The sequence below is a fragment of the Octopus sinensis genome, linkage group LG28 (genome assembly GCF_006345805.1).
Source record: "Octopus sinensis linkage group LG28, ASM634580v1, whole genome shotgun sequence".
Taxonomy (NCBI): domain Eukaryota; kingdom Metazoa; phylum Mollusca; class Cephalopoda; order Octopoda; family Octopodidae; genus Octopus; species Octopus sinensis.
Genome location: NC_043024.1, coordinates 11,074,773 through 11,087,272, shown reverse-complemented (window position 1 = coordinate 11,087,272; position 12,500 = coordinate 11,074,773). Strand labels below are relative to the sequence as shown.

The 12,500-nt window shown below is 36.9% G+C and overlaps 1 protein-coding gene across 1 annotated transcript in view; it reads right to left on the bottom strand.

Moving 5' to 3' along the window:
• LOC115225868 (heme oxygenase 1) overlaps nucleotides 1–9,201 on the bottom strand; it is a 39,942-nt gene extending 30,741 nt beyond the window's left edge. The window contains exon 1 of the mRNA XM_036514692.1: nucleotides 8,393–9,201. The gene's annotated coding sequence lies outside the window, so the exon portion shown is untranslated. The remainder of the gene's footprint in view (nucleotides 1–8,392) is intronic.
• Nucleotides 9,202–12,500: the final 3,299 nt, after the last annotated feature.

Genomic DNA, 12,500 nt, shown 5'->3' with positions numbered 1-12,500 from the left:
AATCCCCTTTGTCTGTCCTTGTTTGTCCTCTCTGTGTTTAGCCCCTTGTGAGTAGTAAAGAAATAGGTAGAATGTGTTACATAAAATATCTTTTTCTCTTGGCATTCTTGAGAAAATTCTGTGGTTTGTAAGATCCTATCTTTGATCTTAAGTTTGCTCGGTCAGGGCTGAACTAGCATTTATTGTTTAATCCAGTATCGGTTCTGAAAGAGGAGACCTAGTTATCAAAGACGTCCCAAACTCGCAAACATATTTATCGGTATTATATTAAGTTGGCACTAAGTTGTGAGAGGAGATGGAAAAGAACGGTGCGTTCCGAACTCTTCTTCTTTGAAGAAGGGCCTTCCCTAGAACATTGGAAACTTCGTCTCAATATTTTTACTTTGGCGAAATTCTGACAGAATGCTTAGCGGTATTTCGTCTGCCGTAACGTTCTGAGTTCAAATTCCTTTCGAGGTCGATAAATTAAGTACCAGTTACGCACTGGGGTTGATGTAATAGACTTAACCCCTTTGTCTGTCCTTGTTTGTCCCCTCTGTGTTTAGCCCCTTGTGGGTAGTAAAGAAATAGGTATTTCATTTGCCGCTATGTTCTGAGTTCAAATTCCACCGAGGTCGACATTGCCTTTCAACCTTTCGGGGTCGATTAAGTAAGTACCAGTTAACACTGGGGTTGATGTAATCGACTTAATCCCTTTGTCTGTCCTTGTTTGTCCCCTTCTGTGTTTAGCCTCTTGTGGGTAGTAAAGAAATAAGTATTTCGTCTGCCGTTACGTTCTGAGTTCAAATTCCGCCGAGGTCGACTTTGCCTTTCATCCTTTCGGGGTCGATAAATTAAGTACCAGTTACGCACTGGGGTCGATGTAATCGACTTAATCCCTTTGTCTGTCCTTGTTTGTCCCCTCTGTGTGTAGCCCCTTGTGAGTAGTAAAGAAATAGGTATTTCGTCTGCCGTTACGTTCAGAGTTCAAATTCCGCCGAGGTCGACTTTGCCTTTCATCCTTTCGGGGTCGATTAAGTAAGTACCAGTTACGCACTGGGGTCGATGTAATCGACTTAATCCCTTTGTCTGTCCTTGTTTGTCCCTTCTGTGTTTAGCCCCTTGTGGGTAGTAAAGAAATAGGTATTTCGTCTGCCGTTACGTTCAGAGTTCAAATTCCGTCGAAGTCGACTTTGCCTTTCATCCTTTCGGGGTCGATAAATTAAGTACCAGTTACGCACTGGGGTCGATATAAACGACTTAATCCCTTTGTCTGTCCTTGTTTGTCCCCTCTATGTTTATCCTCTTGTGAGCAATAAAGAAATAAGGAATTCTGGTTTAAGCAAACCCTATATGACCCTCATAACTTTCTCGTTTCTTCGCCACTCAGACATGTATTTATTTTTTTCATAATTTTTCTCCCCATATATATATATATATTTTAATGGAATGATGATGTACCCAAAGGTAGTCCGCTGCTGAGATTTAAGAAAAAAAATTGAACTGTCCGCATTTTAAGCGCTGCTTTTTAAAAAAAATTCGAAAAGAGTGGAAATTTTTTCTTTAATTTTCTATTTCATAATCGTATGAATTCCCGTTTGAAGAACACAAATTTGTAAAAAAAAATTTCTGAGAATTCCAAAGCAAAAAAAATTACAGGAGTGGCTGTGTGGTATGTAGCTTGCTAACCAACCACATGGTTCCGGGTTCAGTCCCACTGCGTGGCATCTTGGGCAAGTGTCTTCTGCTATAGCCCCGGGCCGACCAATGCCTTGTGAGTGGATTTGGTAGACGGAAACTGAAAGAAGCCCGTCGTATATATGTATATATATGTATGTGTGTGTTTGTGTGTCTGTGTTTGTCCCCCTAGCATTGCTTGACAACCGATGCTGGTGTGTTTACGTCCCCGTCACTTAGAGGTTCGGCAAAAGAGACCGATAGAATAAGAACTGGGCTTACAAAGAATAAGTCCCCGGGTCGATTTGCTCGACTAAAGGCGGTGCTCCAGCATGGCCGCAGTCAAATGACTGAAGCAAGTAAAAGAGTAAAAGAGGTGCTTTAACCAGAATTCAGCATTTTATGATCTTTATTAACACTGTTCATCTATAATCGTATTACGGTAATCCTTTAATCTAATCTTACCGATTAATGGCAATTGTATAAAGATAGAGAGAGAGAGTTGTTTCTTATCAATTTTACTGAAACAGTATGTTGTGTGTTTTAATGAGTTGCTGTTTATTTAATGGATTTCCGCAGTTAAAATATTCCTGTTCTGTCTGTCTGTCTGTCTATCTATCTATCTATCTATCTATCTATCTATCTATCTATCTATCTATCTATCTATCTATCTATCTATCTATCTATCTATCTATCTATCTATTTATATATATATATATATATATATATATTATATATATATATATATTATATATATATATATATATATATATAGGGAGAGAGAGAGAGTAAAGGCGCATGGCTCAGTGGTTAGAGCGTCGAGCTTACGATCGTGAGGTTGTGAGTTCGAATCCCGGACCGGGCTGCGTGTTGTGTTCTTGAGCAAGGCACTTTATTTCACGTTGCTCCAGTTCACTCAGCTGTAGAAATGAGTTGCGACGTCACTGGTGCCAAGCTGTATCGACCTTTGTCTTTCCCTTGGATAACATTGGTGGCGTGGAGAGGGGCGGCCAGTATGCATGGGTGACTGCTGGTCTTCCATAAACAACCTTGCCCGGAGGGTAACCTTCTAGGTGCAATCCCACGGTCAGTCATGACCGAAAGGAGTCTTATATGTATATATATATATATATCTATATATATATATATATTTTTTCACATTCAAAATGTGACCGCGTGTGTACCGTTGGCGTTCTTTTTTCCTCCGTCTTCCCTTCTTTGGATCTTCCCTTTTCCTATGTTTCTGACGAAGAGCTCCGCTCAAAACGTTAAATCCTCCTTCTTTCCTGAGCGTCCAATAATACTATACTTGTTCCACGTCCTCGCGTTGTTGTGTTTTCTCTTTGTGTTTTCATGTTTGGATTGACTTTATACAGAAACGTAGAGTAGATGAAACCATGGCGACTGAAGAAGGGGTTTTTTTCTTTGTGTTAATTGTCCTGTATTCTATTTTTTTGTTGTTTAAAAAAATGTCCAGTTCCTTTGGTTTGTGTCTATGTTTTCGTTTCTCATTGTGTTCGACGTCCTTTTGGTATCCTGTACTCATATATGCGTCTATATATACATGTAGAGGTTGGTACGTACATATATGTATATATATATGCATATGTTTTATTTATTAATATATATATATATATATATATATATATATATATATATATATATATATAATATATATATATAGAGAGAGAGAGAGAGAGAGAGAGAGAGAGGATGAGATGTATATACAGACAATACTCAGAGGGAAGAGAGAGAGACCAAGACAGGACAGGTTCAAAATCACAGTTATTAAGTTGAGCTCGGAGAAGCGTAAAGAGAAAATAACGACGTTTCGGTTTTTTGTCCATCTTCGGGATAAAGAGTGCAATATCGAAGAACGGAAAACGAAGAAGAAAATAGACAATAAAGAGGAAAAAAGACCAGACCAGGCCATTCCATTCGAAATAGCAAATAGCTTGTACTAGCAGTATCGCCCGGTGTTGCTCGGGTTTGTAAGGGAAATAACTATATAAGCATTTTTAGAGAGTTATAGCCAAAAAGTAGCAAAAAAATGCATTTAAAATGGGTAAAAAATGATGGTAATTTTTTTTTTAAATCGTTGACTCATCGTAGACATTTTTAGAGAGTTACTTCCCTTATATAATAGCGAAAAGTGCATTAAAATGGAAAAAAATGATGGTAAATTTTTTTTTTAATCGTAGACTCATCGTAGACGCGCACTAATACCCAGAAGGGCTCGATATGAATCACGACTATAAGATAACCGGTTTTGGTTAAACTGCACCGCAAAATGTGGGAGTAGTTAGGAATCTAAATCGAAGGGGACAGACACACAACCTTACTTTTATATATAAAGATTTGTGCAACAACTAAAACATTCGGTTGTGCAAATTGTTTGCACAGGAAACCTGCCCCGTGTGGCGGTTTTTGCCGTTTTTGTGGACCTGTTTCAGCTTTTTTAGCGATTTCTGTTTTGGTGTCTTCAAGTCATGAAGTCGTTGTTCTAAAAGAACGCTGGTCTCCTTGACAACGCTTTACGACGTTGATTTCCTTACACTCCCTTCCCCACAGCTTCACGAGGGAGGGAAGAAGGGGGAGAAGCAACACAGGTGCAGGTGTGACCATGGACGCCAACTCCGCCGCCATCGACACACGATGCATTTTATGCATTAAAATGGAATAAAAAATGATGTTAAATTATTTTTAAAATCGTAGACTCATCGTAGACGCGCGCTAATACCCAGACGGGCTCGATAATAATCACGACTATAAGATACCCGAATTTGGTTAAACTGCACCGCAAAATGTGGGAGTAGTTAGGAATCTAAATCGAAGGGGACAGACACTCACACAACTACAGTTTTATATATAAAGATATAAAGATGTGTTGCTTAATCTACTACACGTTGTTGCCAAAAAAAGATTCTTGTGAAGAACGTTCTTGACCTAATGGTACAGAAATGCGATATAACAGCCAGCACAAAGTAACGAATACAAATCATAATGAACCTTATATTTTCGGTGGTTGCCAAGTGATTCAACAATGTAATCCACACCTCTGAGTCCAGCTGAATGAGTAATTAAATATCTGGTAGTTTATATGACACATAATTCCAGCGATTAGCCACAACTGCCTCGAATACTGACTCGAATTCCGGTTTCAAAGACGTTTTTTTTTTTCTTTTGTACATTTGTAGACATAGATAGGCGTAAAAATAGCATCTTTTTTTTGTGTTTTTTTTATCTTTTACTGGTTTTAGTCATTGGACTGCATACTGGACAAGCTGGAGCACTGCCTCGAAGGGTTTTATAGCCAGTACTTATTTTTTACACCGAGTTACAGGAACATAAATAAACCAACACAGGTTGCGGTGGAGAGGGACAAACGCAAAGGCACACACACACACATATATACACACACATATATATACATACATATACATACATATAAATATACGTACATATATATACATACATATATACACATACATACACGCATACATACATACACACATACATACACGCATGCATACATACACACATACATACATATATATATATATATATATATATATATATATATATATATATATATATATATATATATATATAATACACACACACACACGCGCGAAGGGCTTTCACACAATTTCTGAATTTCTGTCCACAAATTTCACACTTCCAAGGCCTTAGTTAGCCCAGGGTTACAGCAGAAGACACCTCCCTGAGGCGCCGTGCTGTGGGACCGAACCCACAACCATTTGGTTACAAAATGAACTTCTCAACCACACAACCATCCCTCTATTATCTCTTTCAATTTTCTCTTTACAAACACCCTACTCTCCTTGAGGTTTCTTCGCGTATGTCACATATACAACGGGAAAAACAACAATCCGAATGTCTGCAAAAATCCTGTTGTTTGATGGTATAATATATTTAGTAGGAACTTATACACTAGAAATGGTTCTATATATTTTAGAATGTTTACAAGTCAATAACGACCCACGTTGCTTTCTGTTGTTGGTGGTTTTTTTCACCTTAAAGTCAAGGTCGTTCTCCTAACGGACGTAGACGACAAGATTACCCCATATATATATAAGGCACTGACCAAAAGTTTGGTGAGTGATCTGAGCGGAACTTTCGGCGATTAAGTCACTTATGTAGTTTTGTAGCTAATAAAGGGTACTACTTAAGAAGAATGGTCCCGGTGCGCGCACTCGTGTACTGGCGCATCCGCGCTAGCTAGTCGTGACTAGTCGATCCTACAACGACTACCTAAGTAAATAAAACACAAAATGAATAATTTTTTTAAACAAAGTAAATAAAACAAAAAAAACACAAAGTAAGGATCGACTTGTCACGATTAGCTAGTGCGAGTGCGCGCACTGGGACCACTTTTCATAAGTAGTACCCTAATAAAGAAATATATATATACTCGAATTTTTAGTTTATTTCTATCCGATCGTATCATCAAATGTGTGTGTAGGTGCACGGGAGTTGAGTATTTATTTATGAAACAAGCCAACTTTAATGATAGCCTACAGAAGCTATGAAAGAATGAACAAGCAACGAACAAGATACATACACACATACATACATACATACATACATACATACACACATACATACATACATACATACATACACACATACATACATACATACATACATACATACATACATACTTACAATACTCACATACATACATACACACAAACATAACATACATACATAACACATACATACACACATACATACATACACACAACCATACATACCACAACATACATACCTACATACATACATACCACATACATACATACATACATACATACATACATACATACATACATACAACTACATACATACACACACCATACATAATAACATACAACATACATACATACATACAACATACATACATACATACATACATACATACATACTTACATACTCACATACATACATACACACAAACATACATACATACATACACACATACAATACACACATACATACATACACACAAACATACATACACACAAACTACATACATACATACATACATACTACATACTCACATAATACATACATCATAACCATACATACATACATACATACATACATCACTACATAACATACATACATACATACATAATAATACATACATACATACATACACATACATACGTACATAATACACATACATACATACATACATACACACACACACATACACATACATAAAGAAAGGGGTGGATAGACATACAACGATAGAGAAAGCAAGGAAGAGCACAAGGCGAGGGAGAAGAGGAACCGTGCAAGAAGAGAGGAAGACAGACACATGCAAACACAAAAGCGAAAGCGAAATGGTTAAACACAGAATGGTAAAGAAGAGAGGGAGAGAGGGAGAGAGAGAGAAAGATACGGGGCGGGGGGACCAGTGATGGAAACTGATTTTAGGATGTAGGGGTTATGCTTAAGGTCCCAGGTGCAGGGGATAGGATGGTGAACGTGACGCGGAGTAGGCTGTAGGTACCCGGGTTAAATGAGAAAGGAGAGGTACGCCGTCGCCCACGATGTATCTCCATTGCTTCCATCAGTGACGACGACTCGGAAAGATGACGAATGTAGATTAGACAGATACAGATGAATGGACAGATGTGAAATGAAATGGAGAAATAGATAGGCAGATGGATAAATATAGACAGTTACAGATTGATAGAGATAGATAGATAAATAAAGATATATATACATTAACAGACAGACAGGCAAAGATAAATAGAGATAGATAAATAGACAGATGGATAGACAGATAGATAGACAGATGAACATATAGATAGACAGATAGATAGATACACAGACAGATAGATAGACCGATAGACAGACAGATCGATAGATAGATAGATAGATAGATAGATAGATAGATAGATAGATAGATAGATAGATAGATAGATAGATAGATAGATAAACAGATAGATAGATAACCAGATAGATAGACAGATGAACATATAGATAGACAGATAGATAGATACACAGACAGATAGACAGATAGATAGACCGATAGACAGACAGATAGATAGATAGATAGATAGATAGATAGATAGATAGATAGATAGATAGATAGATAGATAGATAGATAGATAGATAGACAGATAAACAGATAGATAGATAACCAGATAGATAGACAGCTAGATAGACAGATGAACATATAGATAGACAGATAGATAGATACACAGACAGATAGACAGATAGATAGACCGATAGACAGACAGATAGATAGATAGATAGATAGATAGATAGATAGATAGATAGATGATAGATAGATAGATAGATAGATAGATAGATAGATAGATAGATAGATAGACAGATAAACAGATAGATAGATAACCAGATAGATAGACAGCTAGATAGACAGACAGATAGATAGACAGATAGATAAACATATAGATAGATAGATAGATAGATAGATAGATAGACAGATAGATAGATAGATAGATAGATAGATAGATAGATAGATAGATAGATAGATAGATAGATAGATAGATAGATAGATAGATAGATCGACAGACGGATAGATTAGACAGATGCAGACAGATTAGAGTGAGATCGATAGAAAGACACGTAAAATTAGAAAAACAAATATTCATAAATAAAGAACAATGGATTGACCCTGTTAGAAAACGGGACGATTTACATTAAAATTAATTGAGAGAGAAAGAAAAACAAAACTTACAATATGTGCCGTGTGTTTTGCTTTGTTTTCTGTCTGTCTGTCTGCTTGCTTGCTGTAATTACTAATAATTAACAACAATAATAATTAGCCGAAAAGTTCTCAATGTGATGATGAATGCAAAGTTGTTGTTTTCAGCCGAGGATGGTTTTCTATGCGAATTAAAATATAATTAATCGTCGTCTTATAAAAAAAGTAATTAATTGATGTCACCTCTGGTCATTACACATCAACACCCGGATCCCCAACCGTAAAAATACTTTTAATTTTAAGTTAAATAACTAAGATAAACTCAGACTAATTCGTTATATTTTCCTCCCAGCAAAACCAATTAATTTCTGTCCAACGAAAAGCCAACAACCTTGGAATTCAAACACGAAAAACGAAAACACTTCAAAAGCCTGGATGATAACGATATATGTACCAGCTTCTTTGTTAATTACACAATTATAAATTCGTTAATTATATATATTTCTTTAATTACTATTTACTATTAAAATTGACAGTTCGTTTACGTGTTTTGAATTTTAGTTCTTTCTTTTTCAATTAGTTAATTAATTTTTTAAAGCCCGAGATGGTTTCTTTTAAGGGATATGACTAATAGCTTTTTGCTGTCCTCTCTGCAGAGACCAGTTCCGCAGTGCCCCGGGTCAGCTTTAATTTATGGGATAAATCGTACCCCAAAAGAAATCGTATCTGTGCTATGTATGAACGGTTTGTCGTCACGGATCTGACTCGAGTCAGCTTTAATTAGTGCTCTGGTGCTGTGCTGTGCTGGTAGCAGCCTGTTCTTTGTGCTTATAATTCCTAACAAACGAGAGAGAGAGAGAGCAGACGGCTTTTATAAAGACAAGATGTAGGATACAAGTGCGGGATTGTACGCATGCGTTAAATACAATTCATTTGGAATTTTAAATTAAATGAAGATTTGGTTTATCTTAATTTTAATTTACAATAACAATTATTACTATTTTCGCTTTGTCAGACGAAGAATAGCGTCGTGGCATTGCATCAGAGTCTGGGAAACAGGTTGTCTTGTAAAAGAATAGGGTCTTACTAAATTCGGACCGGACCCTCTGTTCAAATGCTTGCTGCCAACTACTCTGCCAAAAGGGCCCACTGTTTGGGGGACCAGTTAAATCTATCACCTACAAATTTATATACTCTATCGAACTGTCCCCTCGTAGGTTTTGTCCGCTTTGTTTCACTCTCAATATTTCGGCCAACCTAGAGCTAGTGCAGACGACGAGGCATACCTACACAAGCGTGCCCCATCCGACTTGGTTCCTTTCAGAAAACGGGTTTTTTAAAAGGGAATTTCATATAGATTACCTCTTAGTTGGTGTAGATTCCAATTATATGTGGGAATTTATTGTGAAAAAATGTTTGGAGTAGAGGAGGAATGGCACTTCGTCGCTTACCACAACGAGGGTTCCTGTTGATCCGACCAACGTAACAGCCAGCTTGTGAAATTAACGAACTCTTAATGTAGTTCTCGGGAAGATTCAGCGTGGCGCAGAGTGTGACAAGCCCGGTCCTTTGAAATACAGGTACTACTCATTTTTGCCAGGTGAGTGGACTGGAGCAACGTGAAATAAAGTGTTTTACGCAAGGGCATAACGAACTCACGACTTTACGATTGAGCCGAATATCCTTAACCAGTAAGCCGCGCGTCCGCGAGTTTCGGATAATTCGCGGGTCGACTTTGTTTCCTCATACCTTTCAGAAAAATGGATATTTTAAATAAAATTTTCAACAAATATTTTTCAAATCATATTCCTATTATTATATCGGATTTTATTGCGAAAAAAATTTCTGGGGAGTGAATAATTCACATACGTTGATTTTGTTTCCTCATAACTTTCAGAAAAATGGCTATTTTTAAAGGAAATTGGATCTTTTCTGTTTGAACGGCAGTTTTTTCTAGCGGTGTCATATGAAATTGTCACCCATAATTATAACCCTAGTATCGATCTATTGCATTTCAATCTATTTTAGGGTTAGGGTTAGGGGTGGGGGGGAAGGGTATCTTTTTTCTTCGCAAATGTAAATAAACCCAATCGGTTTCTTAAACGAGGGACATATTCATACGGCACAGAATGTTTTTTACTTCAATAGACGTCATTGATTGGTTGAAATTGCAGAAATTGAAGAAAAAAAAACAGCAAATATCTTACAAACTATAAAATGTTCTCAATAAACCCAAGAGAAAAAGATGTTTTATAAACACATTCTACCAGTATACGAAGTTTAAAATTTTTTAGTTACGTGGAAATTATGTTAAAAACTGCCGTTCAAACCGAAAAAATCCAGGAAATTTTCTACAAATACCTTTCAAATTGTGTAGATTTTAAGATTGTTTTGGAATTTAATGCAGAAATAACTTGGTGAGTGCACATACCTATGCAATACATCCCATATGTAAACATATCTACAAAATGAAGCTTAAAATTTTGGAAAAAAATATTGTGATGTACGTCAATATGTATGAATTCAAGTTTACCAATTATTATCTTTTTTTCACAACAAATTCCAAAATAATTCCAATCTACGCCACCTGTAGAGGTATTTCATCTTTTACTGGTTTCAGTCATTAGACTGCGGCCATGCTGGAGCGCCGCCTTGGATTTTTTTTTTGTCGAATGAATGAACCTCAGTATTTAATTTTTAAAACATGGTGCTTATTCTATCGATTTCTCTTTTGCCGAACCGCTAAGTTACGGGGGACATAATCAGACCAGCATCGGTTGTCAAGCGATGGCGTGGGAGGGGGCGAACACAGACACATACACACACAAATATATATATATATATATATATATATATATATATATATATATATATATATATATAATATATAATATATATATTTATAAATATATATATATATATATCATCATCATCATTCATTTAGCGTCCGTTTTCCATGCTAGCATGGTTGGACGGTTCAACTGGGGTCTGGGGAGCCGAAGGCTGCACCAGGCCAGTCAGATCTGGCAGTGTTTCTACAGCTGGATGCCCTTCCTAACGCCAACCACTCGAGAGTGTAGTGGGTGATTATGTGCCACCGACACAGGTGCCAGACGAGGCTGGCGAACGGCCACGCTCGGATGGTGTTTTTTATGTGCCACCGACACAGGTGCCAGACGAGGCGGCAGACGGCCACGCTCGGATGGTGTTTTTATGTGCCAACGAAAACGGTGCCAGATGAGGCTGGCGAACGGCCACGATCGGATGGTGTTTGTTACGTGCCCGCAGCACGGAGGCCAGTCGATGCGGTAGGCTACGGCCACGTTCGGTGGTTTTCTTGTGGCCACCGGCACTGGTACCACAAAGATACAAATTCCATTGATGTTCATATATATATAATATATATATATATTGAGTAATTGAATGAATTATCTTATTAAGGATAATTCGAAAGATAACCGATACCTGTGGTAGCAAATTCACATCAGAAAGAACATGGTTGGAAGCTACGTCCCTAGGGCATAGACTACGTGTCTTCGTGCGGAAATTGTATGTTTATTTTAAAATTATAAGTATATGAAAGAATGGAGTTGAACGACTAGTTAACAAATATCCTTTATTCTCGACATATGCAGCCTTCGAAACATATGTCGAGAATAAAGGATATTGTTAACTAGTCGTTCAACTCCATTCTTTCATATACTTATATATTATATATATAATAAATGCACATATATACATACATATATGTACATACCTACATCTATATGTATATATAGATGCATATATGGGTACAGGACATTAAAAAAAACGTTGAACACAATGAGAAACGAAAACAAAAACAAAACCATGGAAACAAACTTTTTTTCAAACAATGAAAAAACAGAGTACAAAGAAATACAACACAAAGAATTTTCCCCTTCTTCAGTTGTCCCTGTTTTGTCTACTTCACGTTTGAAGGTAAGGACAGGACACAACTTCGTTGAAACAGTCCTTCCCGCAAAGCAAACTATTTAAATTACTAGCATTATGACCCGTCGTTGCCGGGTCATAGTGCTAGTGCATGTATATATGTGTATATATATGTGTACATATTACATGTACATCTATATATATATACATCTACACATAAAATACAAAA